This window comes from Sinocyclocheilus grahami, unplaced genomic scaffold (assembly GCF_001515645.1).
Source record: "Sinocyclocheilus grahami isolate Dianchi unplaced genomic scaffold, SAMN03320097.WGS_v1.1 scaffold552.1, whole genome shotgun sequence".
In the NCBI taxonomy this organism is placed as follows: Eukaryota; Metazoa; Chordata; class Actinopteri; order Cypriniformes; family Cyprinidae; genus Sinocyclocheilus; species Sinocyclocheilus grahami.
Window position 1 is genome coordinate 126,181 of NW_015505731.1, and position 15,439 is coordinate 141,619.

A 15,439-nucleotide genomic window follows, 5' to 3' on the forward strand; every position below is an offset into this window, starting at 1 on the left:
TAGAGGTGGTAACTCGTTCCGTGGCCTGCCTTTTTTCCGAGGTGTCGAGGTCGTGGGGAAGACCCTTCTCGGCCCACCTCGTTATCCTCACTTCTGATTATTATGGCAATGTGGCGGGGATGAGTGGGCGCGGTTATAAGACGATACCCTGGGTAGAACAGACTCTCGCGAGCTATCTGTCGCCTGACGCGGCATCATCTTTAAACGCTCCGGCATTGCTCTCCAAGCCGCTACGTACTACATCAGCACTGGTGGGCAAAGGGTACTCGGCAGCGGGTCAGGCTGGTGCGTGTCTGCACACCATGGTGGTGTTACAGGCGTACCAAGCCGACCTGCTTAAGGAGCTAGATGAGCGTGAGCAGATCAAATCTGAAGATTACTGAGCTCAGGAGGACTGCTGATTTGTCTCTCCGTGCCACTAAGGAGACCACCCATGCCATCGGCAGGTCAATGGCAGCTATGGTGGCGGCAGAGAGGCATTTATGGCTGACCTTATCAGACATGAAAGAGAGAGATAATGTCTGCCTCATGGATGGCCCGCTTGCACATTTTGGCCTGTTTGGCGATGCCATCAATTCCGTTGTCAGTAGGTACCAGGAGGCTCGTAAATAGGCGGCGGCATTCCAGCGGTTCCTCCCTCGCCGCTCTCTAGCTCTGGGGGCTGCTGGGCAGGAGCAGCTCCCTCCGAGTACCAGCTCCTCATACAGGGAGGCACAAAAACAGAGCGTTGCCACACGTGCTCCTCCGCGTCGGAACCGCAAGTTAAAGCGACACTCTAGGTCGGGGGCCTCGAAGTCTAAGCGGGATCAGCGGACCGTACTTAAGACTAAGAGGTCCTCGGCCAAGAAGTCCTGATGCCACTGGCCTAGGACTCATGAGGGCAGGCCCCTCTGGGGTGGAGCGGCTTTCACCGCATTACACGGTGTCCGTCTCGCCTCAGTGCCCTCAGGAGATCGGTCTGCTAACCCTGCCAGAGTTACAGGGCGCAGCGGTCTCCCGCGAGCACCCCTCTCAGTCACCGCCCGGGAACGTAACGGTGCTAAGAGGCTCACCACCTCCGCGGAGGTCTCTAAAGCAGCTGGTTTGGTTGTCTCCTGCCGGTCCGCTGTTACAGGGCACTGAGCTAGCTGCTCTCATTACACCAGAGGTTAGTCTCGAGATTCTTTGGTAGATCTTAGTAGATTCTTTGGCAGCGTGGAAACTACTGCCAAATATGTCTCAGTGGGTCCTGCACACTCTAGAGAGAGGCTACAGAATCCAGTTTGGTTCTCCTCCACTTCATTTCAACGGGATTATGCCCACGCTGCCACGCTGGCACTATATCGACGATTGTTTGATTTTAGCTCAATCAGAGCAGACAGTGGTTCGACATCGAGATGTCGTTCTTGCCCACATGAGAGAGCTGGGGTTGAGACTAAATGCCAAGAAAAGTGTGCTTTCTCCATTACAGAGGACCACTTATCTAGGCGTGGTGTGGGATTCGACCACGATGCAGGCACGTATGTCCCCTGCTCGGATCGAGTCGGTCCTCACCGCAGTCGTGAAAGTCAGAGAAAGCCGGCCGGTCACTCACTGTCAAGCAGTTTCAGAGACTGCTGGGTCTGATGACCCTGAGGTGGTGAAGCAGATATGGATAGTTTTTGGACAGGCTCAGGTGGACCTGTTTGCGGAGAGAGTGCACTTCTGTTAGTAGCCCCGTTCTGGCTGGGCCGAGTATGGCTCTCGGGCCTGATTTCTCTTCTCAACGGCACTCCATGGTTCCCATCAGGAGAGATCTCCTCTCACAGGCGGAGGGTACGATCATCCACCCTCGCCCGGAGCTGTGGAAGTTGTGGGTGTGGCCCCTGAGGGGGCACAACTCATAGCTTCCGGTCTCTCAACCGAGGTAGTTGAGACCATCCTCCAATCCAGAGCTCCCTCAACGAGGAAACTGTACGCCTTGAAGTGGAAACTTTTCACTTCTTGATGTGGTGACCGTCAGCTCAACCCAGTTAACCCTTTCGCACGTGAGTTTAAAATATTCTAGCTGAGCCCCCAGCGTAAGTTTTTTTAGGCAACCATTATTTTAGAACGTATCGCCTTATTGTTTCCATGGCAACACGTCATGCTTGTCATGTGACACAACGCAGCCACAATACTGCTGTGTGACACATGGAACGCTTTTATTTCCTTTTTCCTTTTTTATTCAAAATATTCACAAACATGCTCACTATATTATGAAATATCTGATATTCCGATTCTGAAATATGTGCAAGTAAAATGTATTTGGTAGTTTAAACACTTTTATAATGACCGTGTTAGTTGATCTATAGCATGTGATGGGCGCCGCCATGTTAGTTCGCGCTGAATCCGAGCTGTGGGATCTAGCTGAGCCCCCAGCGTAAGTTTTTTTAGGCAACCATTATTTTAGAACGTATCGCCTTATTGTTTCCATGGCAACACGTCATGCTTGTCATGTGACACAACGCAGCCACAATACTGCTGTGTGACACATGGAACGCTTTTATTTCCTTTTTCCTTTTTTATTCAAAATATTCACAAACATGCTCACTATATTATGAAATATCTGATATTCCGATTCTGAAATATGTGCAAGTAAAATGTATTTGGTAGTTTAAACACTTTTATAATGACCGTGTTAGTTGATCTATAGCATGTGATGGGCGCCGCCATGTTAGTTCGCGCTGAATCCGAGCTGTGGGATTTACAACACGCAATTCATCCTTTTCTCCCGAAACACGTTAAAGTCTCCAGTGAACTGGGAGAAGAATAGAGTAAACGTTATTGTTACCTACACTATGTGTTTATGATATCAATAAAACATGTCATCAGATTATATTTGTAATGATCATTATTGCGTTTCCATAGACATCAGCGTGTATTTTACAAACTATAAAGGTATGGTTTTGCTAGTACTTATGTGTATTTAAATGTCTGGAACTTAAAATAAGCATTATATGGTTGAAAACATTGAATATTTGTGATAATATGACAAGCGTTCAGCGCGTCCGATCTGGCTCCGCGCCAGCCAAAGCACAGAAGCGCAGAAGCGGATTTGAATTCAGCAGTTGATCACATGACGCACTGAACGTTCTAATCACACCAGTGTGATTGTGCGCTTCAGGGACCAGCCAAGACTGATCACAGAAGCAGAAGCTTAACTGTATGTGTCCAGTGCGAGCACTGGACGCATAAGTCCACAGAGCTGCCCTGTGGAGAAGGGCGGACCAACTGCTTGTTTGTTATGGTCCCCCTAAGAGAGGTCTTCCAGCTACAAAACAGACCCTCAGTCGGTGGATAGTAGATGCCATTTCTATCGCCTATGAGTCCTTTGATCTCCCTTCGCCTCTAGGGGTCAAAGCTCATTCTACCAAAAGTGTGGCGGCCTCCAAGGCCTTCTTGGCAGGTGTCTCGATGCAGGACATCTGCGACGCTGCGGGATGGTCCACGCCCCTAACCTTTGTCAGGTTCTATGGCCTAGATATGCGAGCCACTCCCGGCTCTTCTGTCCTCTCGCCCTAGCTGTGCAGGCTTCCACACTAGACAGAGCGTCCTCCGATGCAGCTCGAGTTCCTGAAGAGGAACATCTCAGGTTACGCATGTAACCATGGTTCCTCGAGGGAACGAGAAGCTGCGTCTTGGGGCCATACTTCCGGCATCTATGCCAGCGCTTGCTTCACTCCTAGAAGCTGACGCCGGTTTCACCTCACGTGCTTTTATAGCTTCCTGGTCATTACGTCACCCGCACGTGACGTCTTGCCCATCTATTGGACTGATTACACACGGGGTTCAGAGCCGGTTACGCTGAAGGGCATTCCCAAAGTGTCCTCCGACACAGCGTCTCGTTCCCTCGAGGAACCATGGTTACATGTGTAACCTGAGACGTTCTACCACAAAAGACTGCTTTGTAAGTAATCTTCCTGATCTATCTCAATTCCATAGGATATCCAATAGCTCAGAACAACTTGATGTAACAGAAACCTATCCTACAGAAAAGCATTAAAAACTGCTAGATCTGATTACTTTTCGTCTCTTATAGAAGAAAACAAACATAACCCCAGGTATTTATTTAAAGTGGCTAAATTAACAAAAAGTAAAGCATCAACGGGTGTTGATATTTCCCAACAGCACAGCAGTAATGACTTTATGAACTACTTTACTTCCAAGATCAATACTATTAGAGATAAAATTGTAACCATGCAGCCATCAGCTACAGTATCGCATCAGATAGTGCGCTATAGATCCCCTGAGGAACAATTCCACTCATTCTTTACTATAGGAGAGGAAGAACTGTATACATTTGTTAAATCATCTAAACCAACAACATATATGTTAGACCCTATTCCATCTAAGCTCCTAAAAGAGGTGCTTACAGAAGTCATAAATCCTCTTCTGACTATTATTAATTAGTCATTGTCATTAGGATATGTCCCCAAAACCTTCAAACTGGCTATTATTAAGCCACTCATTAAAAAACGTCTTGGTTACGTATGGTAACCCTCGTTCCCTGAAGGAGGGAACGTAGACGTCACGTCGGATGACCGACGAATTGGGATCTCGCTTAGAGAGCCCATTCCCCTTCGAGTATAAACTAAACGAGCCAATGCACATTGGCATGCGATTATTGCATCCAGCTGTCACTGATCGCAGCGTGAGTATAAGTAGGCAGCTGGTGCAGCGCATATTCACGTTTTCGCTGAGGAGCCGAGCCAGTAACCTGGCCGCTCAGCGGTGGTACAGAAACTATGGCTACGGGACGGGACATCTCCGTTCCCTCCTTCAGGGAATGGGGGTTACCATACATAACTGAGACATTCCCTTTCAGTCGGTCACTCTCAACGTCACGTCGGATGATCGACGAATTGGGATCCCTACCAAAGCGTCATAGCTACTGCCCCTTCCAGTGTCCTGTGGAAGCCTCCTGCGCCCTTACTTTTGGCGCAGGCCAGGGCTTACCACAAGAAGACCAGCTACTGCTGCTATGGCACTACCCACTCATTAAGACTGGATAACACTGGGAAAACGTACCCGTACCACTTGGAACAGGGATGTTGCGGAAGCCCCATCCTTCCCGAAGGAGGTTTCGGGAGCACTTACACATATGAACAACCGTTTAGGCACATATGGAAGATTAGAGGTGATTGTAACCCTTTTGGAAAATAGCAGGAAGTCTGCCGGGGAAACACGGGCTCTGAGGCTATACCATGTCCTTTACACATATGGGATCCACTTAGGTCTCTACATATGGAACCCAGCCCTCTACCAGTTCTCATGGATTCATCGAGTGAGGGTCTGGCACCGGAAGCTCCGCCACGTCTGGCTGCTGAGGGGATGGAGGAGCTCAACAGGGTCTATGATATGGACTCTCTGGAGCGGTTTTAGCAAGCCGACCCGAAGCCGGGGCCTCTCAGTGCTTCTACCCGTTTGAGGTGAGAACACAGGAGGATACCGGCTACACACAAATGCTATAGAATCTAGCAAACGTGGCTCAACCTTGGGCACATAACCGGGCTGGGGCCTCAGGGTTACCTGGGAGTCAGCCGGCCCAAACTCTAGGAACGATTCGTCGACCGAAAATGCATGCAGGTCCCCTACCCTCTTGATGGAGGCCAATGCAAGCAGGAGCAAAGTTTTCATTGACAGAAACTTTAGCTTGACTGTCTGCATAGGTTCAAATGGGCCCTGCTGTAGTGCTCTGACACTAGAGTCAGGTCCCAAGAGGGTATAGAGAGGGGCCATGGAGGACTTAGCCTTCTCGCCCCCCTAAGGAACCTGATGATCAGGTCATGCTTCCCTAGCGACTTCCCTTCTACGGGGTCGTGGTTAGCAGCAATCGCAGCGACATAGACTTTTAGGGTGGAGGGAGACAGCCTTTGCTTCAACCCTTGCTGCAAGAAGGACAGCACGACTCTGACTGGGCATCTTCGGGGGTCTTCTCGGTGAGAAGAGCACCACTCGACGAACAGGTTCCACTTCGAGGCGTAAGCGTGTCTCGTAGACGGTGCGCTGGCCGAAGTGATGGTGTCAACTACCTCTTGGGGTAGGTCACCTAGAACCTCCGTGTCCCATCCAGGGACCAGACGTGAAGTTTCCAGAGGCCACTGGGTGCCCCTTCTCTGAGTCAGTAGATCCTTCCTCAGAGAAATCGGCCAAGGAGGGGCTGTCACGAGGAGCATTATTTCCGGGAACCAGGTCCGGGTGGGCCAATAGGGTGCCACTAACAGGACCTGCTCCTCATCCTCCCTGACCTTGCACAGTGTCTGTGCTAGAAGGCTCACTGGGGTAAACGCATACTTGCGCAGGCCCCGCGGCCAGCTGTGTGCCAGTGCGTCCGTGCCGAGTGTTCCCTCGGTCAGGGAGTAAAACAACTGGCAGTGAAAAGTTTTTGGAGAGGCAAACAGGTCTACCTGAGCGGCTCCGAAACGACTCCAAATCAGCTGGACCGTCTGGGCATGGAGTCTCCATTCCCCTGGGAGCGCAGCTCATGACAGCTCGTCAGCTGCCCGGTTGTGCAGACCAGGAATGTGAATGGCACGAAGTGACTTCTGACTCCAGAGGAGGAGGTGGCGGGCGAGTTGCGACATGCGACGGGAGCATAGACCACCTTGTCGGTTGATGTACGCAACGGTCGCAGTGTTGTCCGTACGGACTAGTACGTGCTTGCCTCGTAAGCGCACTTTGAGACGGATCAAGGCAAGGTGCACTGCCAGCAACTCGAGGCAATTGATGTGCCAGTGCAGTTAGGGGCCCGTCCAAACCCCTGACACTGCAAGCCCATCGAACGTGGCCCCCCAGCCGGTGGTTGAGGCATCCGTGTAAACCACAGCATGCCTGGAGACCTGTTCTAGGGGCACTCCTTCCCGGAGAAATGCCAGGTCTGACCACAGGGTGAAGGTTTGGCGGCAGGCTGGTGTGACTTGGACCTGGTGAGTGCTGCGTTGCCACGCCCACCTCGAGACTCAGCCATGGAGCCAGTGCTGAAGCGGTCTCATATGGAGTAGCTCCAGCGGCGTGACTGCCTCTACAGTTGCCATATGCTCCAGAAGTCTCTGAAACTGTTTCAGTGGGACTGCCCCCCTGCTCTTGAACGTATTCAAGCAGTTCAACACCGACTGGGCATGTTCCTGCATGAGGCGTGCTGTCTGTTCGACCGAGTCCAACTCCATACCGAGAAAAGAGATCCTCTGCATCGGGCAGAGTTTGCTTTTTTCCCAGTTGACCTGAAGGCCCAACTGGCTGAGGTGCCGGAGCCCCAAGTCCCTGTGTTCGCACAACTGATCCTGAGACTGAGCCAGAATGAGTCAGTCGTCGAGGTAGAGAATGTGAATGCCCTGTTCTCTCAGGGGAACAAGGGCCGCCTCCGCAACAAGGGCAGGACCTTGTACTGATATGCCCGTCCTTCGAACGCAAACCGCAGGAATGGCCTGTGGCACAGAAGGATCGACACATGGAAGTACGTGTCCTTCAGGTCGATCACTGCAAACCAATCTTTGGGACGGATGCACCTGAAGATGCGCTTCTGCGTGAGCTTCTTGAACGGGAGCTTGTGAAGGGCCCGGTTCAAGATGCGCAGATCCAAGATTAGTCTCAACCCATGCCCCATTTTTTGGGCACAATGAAGTAAGGGCTGAAAAACCCCGTCCTCTTATCGGCTGGAGGAACCGGCTCTATCGCATCCTTCGCCAGTAGGACTGCGATCTCTGCAAGCAAGACGGGGGCATCTGCTGCCTTCACCGAAGTAAAGTGGACGGCCCTGAACTTGGGAGGGCGCTGGGCGAACTGAATCACATAGCCGAGTCTGATGGTCTAACGGAGCCAACGAGACAGGCTGCGAAGTGCTAGCCAGGCTCCCAGAAACCGTACAAGTGGCACCAATGGAACCACCGACGTACCCGTGGTGGGGCAGCGAGGAGGAACGCAGGGACCCGGCCCGGGCGTCTCATTGCTAGTCCGAAGCGGGGTCAGCGTGTGTGCAACACTCATCTGCGTTCGGGCAGAGGGTGCGTGAGTAGTATGTTTGACCGCCCACAGCTGCTCACTGGCGAGAGAGGAGGGTGAGTGTGATCCGAGACTGGCCCGTCCACAGCTCCCTGTCCTCCGGGGACCCAGATATAGAGGAAATTGCTCTTTTGTCGAGTTTTTGGGTACCACTGACCGTGAAGTCAGTGGCGGGGAAAAAAGAAACAAAAGATTCTCCGCCCGGCCATCCTCCGGGGGAGGGAGTGGAGCGTTCACCATCTCCCGAAGAGCAGGTCCCTCCATCTCTGGGTCGCCCGTCTCAGGGCCTCTTGCTCTTGCGCTTGCCGCCAGGTTTGGCGGGGGCCTAGACGGGCGGGGCGGCTGCCCTGCGACCGACTCCACGGCGCTGCTTTGCTGGAGGCTGCTGCGTATGCTGCGCGGCCATGTGGAGGCAGCAGCTGCACGCCGGGGCAGAATGTGCCTGATGGCCTCAGTTTGCTTCTGGGCAGCGGAGAACTGCTGGGCAAAGTTCTAGCCGAACAGGCGGGTCTGGGACACGGGGGCATTCAAGAATCATGTCTTGTCCGTCTCGCTTGTCGGCCAGACACAGCCAGAGATGGCGCTCCTGGACCACCATAGTGGACATCGCATGGCCTAGAGACAGCGCAGTGAACTTCGTCACTCATAGCGCGAGGTCAGTAGCGGTACGGAGTTCTTTGAGAACTTCTGGGTCGTGACCACCCTCGTGCACGTCCTTCTGTGCCTTGGCCTGATGAACCTGCAACAACGCCATGGCGTGTAGGTGTGTAGGGCAGAGGCAGCTTCTCCACAGGCCGCATAAGCACTGCCAGTCAGGGCCAACAAGTAACTACAGGCCCGGGAGGGGAGCAACGGCTTGCCCCGCTAGGTGGCAGCGGTATTTGGACACAATTTCATCGCAACCGACCGCTCCACCGGAGGGACTTCCGTATACCCCCCACGCTGCCCCTCCATCAAGGGTGGTAAGGGAGGACGAACCACTGGGGCGGTTTCTGGCAGTGAAAGGTGCCTTCCACGACCCAGTGAGCTCATCATGCACCTCTGGGAAAAAAGGCACCGGAGTGGGGCCCTGAGAACCAGCGCGAGCCACTCTGAGAAACCAATCGTCCAGCCTCAAGTGTTCGGGACACAGTGGAGGTTTCCACTCGAGCTCAACGGCCCGGAAAAGCATAGCCATCATTTCTGGATCCAAATCCGCCACTGCTGGATCGCCGCCAGATCATCCTCTCCAGAAAAGTCTGGCTCACTCAAAAAGACGAGTCTTTAAAAAGACGTTCCACCCGTGAATTCTCTTTTAGAACTGCTCTTTTAGTGTGCTGAAGCGCACAGGGGAGATGGCCGCCTGCAACACAAACAGGGGGTAGTGCAGCCTGATGTGTGCAACCCACTCGACATGGGAAGAACCACCGCCACTGAAGCTCCGTACCACCAGCATGAGAGCTTCGTAAGAGCCTGCTTGTACTCAAACTCGTAGTTTCACTGAAGCAGAAGATCAGGAGCAGAACAATGAGATCGCTCGGCTCCGAAGCGAAAAGCTGAATATGCGCTCCACCAGCTGCCTACTTATACTCAAGCTGTGATCAGCGACAGCTGGATGCAATAATCACATGCCAATGTGCATTGGCTCGTTTAGTTTACACTCAAAGTGGATTGGTCTGTCTAAGCGAGATCCCAATTCGTCGGTCATCTGACGTGACATCGAGAATGACTGACTGAAAGGGAGCCACAACTTGACCCCTAACAACTAGTTAATTACAGATCGATCTTGAATCTCCCTTTTATATCAGAGATACTAGAAAAGGTAGTATCCTCACAATTGTATTCCTTCTTAGAGAAAAAAAATTTATCAGTGAGGATTTCCAGTCAAGATTTATAACGTATCATAGTACTGAGACTGCTCTCATTAGAGTTACAAATGACCTGCTCTTATCATCTAATAGTGGTTGTATCTCTCTATTAGCGCTGCATTCGACACTATCAACCACAACATTCTTTTGAATAGACTAGAAAACTTTGCTGGCATTAGTGGAAGTGCATTAGCATGGTTCAAATTGTACCTATCTGAGCGCCATCAATTCGTAGCAGTGAATGAAAAGGTATCATATCGATCACAAGTGCAGTATGGAGTACCTCAAAGCTCAGTACTAGGGCCATTACTTTTCACACTTTACATGTTACCCTTGGGAGATATCATCAGGAAACATGGTGTTAGCTTTCACTGTTATGCCGATGATACTCAGCTCTATATTTCTTTGCGGCCTGGAAAAACACCAATTTGAAAAACTAACGGAATGCATAGTCGATATAAAAAGCTGGATGACGAGTAATTTCTTACTGCTTAATTCTGAAAAAACAGAGACCATTATCGGACCTAAAACCTCTGCATGTAATGACCTAGAATACTGTCTAACGCTTGATGGTTGCTCTGTCAATTCTTCATCATCAGTTAGGAACCTAAGTGTGCTATTTGATAGCAATCTTTCCTTTGAAAGCCACATTTCTAGCATTTGTAAAACTGCATTTTTCCATCTCAAAAATATATCTAAATTACGACCTATGCTCTCAATGTCAAATGCAGAAACGTTAATTCATGCGTTCATTACCTTAAGGTTAGATTATTGTAATGCTTTATTGGGTGGTTGTTCTGCATGCTTAATAAACAAACTCCAGCTGGTCCAAAATGCAGCAGCTAGAGTTCTTACTTAGTATGACCATATTAGCCCGGTTCTGTCAACACTGCACTGGCTCCCTATTAAACATCGTATAGATTTTAAAATCTTGCTAATTACTTATAAAGCCCTGAATGGTTTAGCACCTCAGTATTTGAGCAAACTCTTATTGCATTATAGTCCTCCACGTATTAAACGTAAAACGTGCATTTTCTAAACTCTGCCAATTTGATAATACTTAGAATATCAAAATCAACTGCAGGCGGCAGATCCTTTTCCCATTTAGCGCCCAAACTCTGGAATAATCTACAGAACATTGTTCGGGAGGCAGACACACACTGTCAGTTTAAATCTAGATTAAAGACCCATCTCTTTAGCCTGGCTTACACATAACACACTAACACATTTCTAATATTCAAAAGTTAAAGGATTGTTAGGCTGCATTAATTAGGTCAGCCGGAACCGGGAACACTTCCCATAACACCCCATGTACTTGTTACATCGATAGAGGAATGCATCTACGCTAATATTAGTCTGTTTCTTTCTTATTCTGAGGTCACCATAGCCACCACATCCAGTCTGTATCCAGATCAGATTGTCACTGCTGTCACCCGGATCTAGTACGTATCCAGCCTAGATGGTGGATCAGCCCCTAGAGATGACCTTGATAGCCCTGAATGTCAGCGGAGACCAGAACAACTAGATGAGCCCCAGAGACAGATCCCCAGTGAAGACCTTGTCACCTAGATGGCCATTTGGGACAAGACCACAGGAACCAGATGAGTCCTCCACACAATCTGACTTTGCTGGAACAACCTGCTGGTTCGTCTGGCCAGAGGAGAACTGGCCCCCCCGACTGAGCCTGGTTTCTCCCAAGGTTTTTTTTCTCTATTCTGTCACCGATGGAGTTTTGGTTTATTGCCGCTGTCACCTCTGGCTTGCTTAGTTGGGGACACTTATTTTCCAGCGATATCGTCGACTTGATTGCACAGATACTATTTAAACTGAACTGAGCTGGATGATGACATCACTGAATTCAATAATGAGCTGGATGATGACCACTGAATTCAATAATGAACTGCCTTTAACTGAAAATTGAGTGTTTACTATTGTCCTTTTTCATTATTGACACACTATTTTCCTATTGAATACTGTAAAGCTGCTTTGACACAATCTATATTGTTAAAAGCACTACAGTATATAAATAAAGGTGACTTGACTTGACTTGTATTACAATATGCACCTTATATATATCAGTATTTACCTCTGCTTTTGGAAAAAACTGCTTGTGAAAAGAAAAGAAAAACTACAAAACTTTGATTCTTCATAGCTGTAGTGTTACTATGAAGGTTATCAGTATAGGTTAAATTTAAAAACAGATTTGAGTATTTCCCACTCCAATGAAAAAAGAACAGTTGATTCTAAAGGGGTCATAGGATGCCCATTTTCCACAAGTTGATGTGATTCTTTAGGGTTTTAATGAAAAGTCTGTATCATAGTTTGGTTAAAATTTCTCAATGGTAGTGTAAAAAACACCTTTTTTACCCTGTCAAAAACAACTCTTTTCAGATCAAGCCGTTTTTGTAGCATTTTCCTTTAAATGTTAATGAGCTCTGCTGACCCCTGCCCCTCTCTTCCGAGCTGCTCTCAGAGAGACTGTTTACTTTAGCCGCATTCATCGTGAAACTTGCTAATTAGCACATTATTAGGAAAGGCGATTTCCAAGGATTCATTACAAAACATTATACTCACTTCTTCTGTAGATGAGGCTGGATCATGAATGATTCGCGCGAACATAGATTTACGTAGATCGGGGGCGCATTCCCTTCAGAAACAGTGTAATCCACTGCGAGTTCAGCGGCTCAGATGTCGGGAGTAAATGACGACTGCTATGTTCATTATTACATCCAACAACAGAACACTTCAATCGCTTGTTAGGAGTCATTCTTGTCTACATCTGCTCCAGCGGTAAAACAATGGCGGACTGATGACCAGTCCAGTCTGTGCTGAAACACTACTGTCAATCAAACTATCGTTGGAGGGGCCTGTCTGTGGGACGTCACACAGACAGGCATCTGAGATCGGCTTGATTTGAGAAAGGGGAAAACATTTAACCAGATTTAAAAAAAACACTGGGTGGATTTTTATCATTATAGGGTGGTTGTGTACACACTGCCAACACACATTTCAGTTCAAACAACTTTTAAAAGTGCATGTAGCATCCTGTGACCCCTTTAATAAAAGTAACAGAACACCAAATTATCACCTATGAATGGAAAGTTGCATATATATGATCTCTCTGTACCTGTATGAGAATCTCAGATCTTTAAACCCTTGACACGTTCGGGGCAGGCGAGGCAGACATTAAACTTTCAGGTTTACTGATTTTAGATCTTTTTCATCAATGTCATGGAAGCCTCCTGTGGTCAGCATCTCTTTTAATGCCTGCAGCAGAATACAGGCTTAAAGCAGCTTGCACACGACAACAGCAGCACAGCAAAACTGAATTTCTCTGAGACGTGATAGAAACACACATCCTGACAGTGAATATCCTCACTCTTGTTCACACAGCCTCAGAAGCGTACTGTGTTATCCCTTTCAGTTTATTAGACAGTCTACAAGCCTGAAGGAGGCAATTTAGTGTGTTTGCTGGGCTTTATGAGTCCAGTTATTCCCTCAAGAAGAGTTTCTTTGAGTCAATCAATGGAAAACTTGTTCACGTTCTCCACACGCACACATACTTTAAGCTTTGAACACAGACTACTGACTCAGAGGCGCTCCGGGGAAATACATGCATTGTGTGTTTCATGTATGAAAGCCTTGAATCAAGACGGGGGTAATTTTCCAAACAATATTGTCATTTGCATTAATGTACAGCTCATGTAAATGCCTTTCCCAGTTCACAAATGATTTCAGTACTAAACAACCGCATGAGTTACTGTATAGTATTCTTTTTCCATCTAATTCCAGCTCTCATTAAAAGTTGTGTCTGCCTTGGGACTTTCTAAATACGTGATTCTGCTTTTGTAAGAGATAACACAGAAATGTTGCATGTCTCAACATTTTTACACCAAGGAAACTATCTTCTGACAAGTTTACCCACAATGCACGGTTATAGCTAATGAGGATCGCTAGCTAAGCCTTGATATCTGTTGATCTCACACATCAGGGTACCTCTCTAATTAAAGAGTTTCTCAGCCAAATATAATGCGCTCCACAATCAGACTCCATCTGGATGGACTGCTCTACCAGGGCCAATGAAAGGGAAACAAAAAGACTAACAATGCTTTTGAAAAAATGGGCCACAGACAGCTGCTTTTGCTAATGTATCCTCTTCCAACACTGAAACAGCATGGTGCAAAATTAACACTCGCCAAGCGCCAAATCTGACTAAAAATTGGTTTTGGCGTATAAATAAAACAGAGTTAACTTTCCAGTAACCTTATTAGTTAACATATTACAACCAATGTTTCTGTGGCTCAGTGGTAGAACATTGCGTTAGCAGTGCAAATGTCGTGGGTGCAATTCCCAGAGAACACACATACTGGTAAAAAATGTATAGCCTGAATGCACTGTAAGTCGCTTTGGATAAAAGCGTCTGCTAAATGCATACATTTATTAGGAAATTCAACATTATACAGGTGCAGCTCAATAAATTAGAATGTCGTGGAAAAGTTCATTTATTTCAGTAATTCAACTCAATAATACACGAGTTTCACAATTTGAGTTGAATTACTGAAATAAATTAACTTTTCCATGACATTCTAATTTATTGAGATGCACCTGTATATGCTTAAAATGGAAAGAACAAATCAAATCAAATGTAAGTAATCACAATGACCTGTGCTGGCTAGCATAAATATGTATTTTAATATATAAAAAGATTATATAAAAATAAAACATTTTATATAAAAAATTATTCAAATAATAAATAATTATTAATATACTGATTTTCTGTTCAAGAAACATTTCTTATTATTATCAATGCTGAAAACAGCTGCTATTTGTGGAATATATTTTGTAAACATGATACAATCTAAAAGTCAATTTATTGCATCCTTGCTAAATGAAAATTTAAATATTTTTATATAAAAAATCGTATATATTTATAAAAGTATTTATATAATAATATATCAAATATTCTCATAAATATATTATATAAAAACATTTCTATATTTATTTATTTATTTATGCAAAACATTTATTTATTTGTTGTTTATTTAATTTATTTATTAGTAGTATATACATTTATTATCATTAGGAATAACAGCAAATTATGCATAATTACATGCAACTAACCCTAAACCAAACCCTTTTCCTAACCCCTATAGTAAGTACATGTTATTGATTATTTCCATACTTAAAATTATTCCGTACTTAAATGTGTAATTACACTGTAACGAGGGCACCTTAAAATTAAGTGCAACCATATCGTTTTTTATAAATAAATAAATAATGGGTAACACTTTATTGTTACACATGTGCCCAGTGTCCTTGTCACTACAGCCCTGCATTTCAGCCAGGACCCAACGGGCCCCGACTTTTTTACGCCCCTAGGGCTGGGCTTCGGGCCTATTTTCACGTCATAGTTCAGATGCGGGCCGGGCCTCGGGCCTGATTTAGGCTTCTCCTTATTTTTATATTTTAGACATCCATCAATTAGTGATGAAAAAAAATTGGCACGCTAGTGGAAACAACACGAGACCGTGCTACCGCGACTGTCAAGAGCGGCTCAACGGTGTTTAGTGTCCCGCCAGCAGCAGCATGCGTGC

At 47.0% G+C, this 15,439-nt stretch overlaps 1 protein-coding gene across 1 annotated transcript in view; it reads right to left on the reverse strand.

Moving 5' to 3' along the window:
* Positions 1–15,439, reverse strand: part of cpne5b (copine Vb) — a 195,182-nt gene that overhangs the window by 102,298 nt on the left and 77,445 nt on the right. The gene's annotated exons all lie outside the window — the stretch shown is intronic.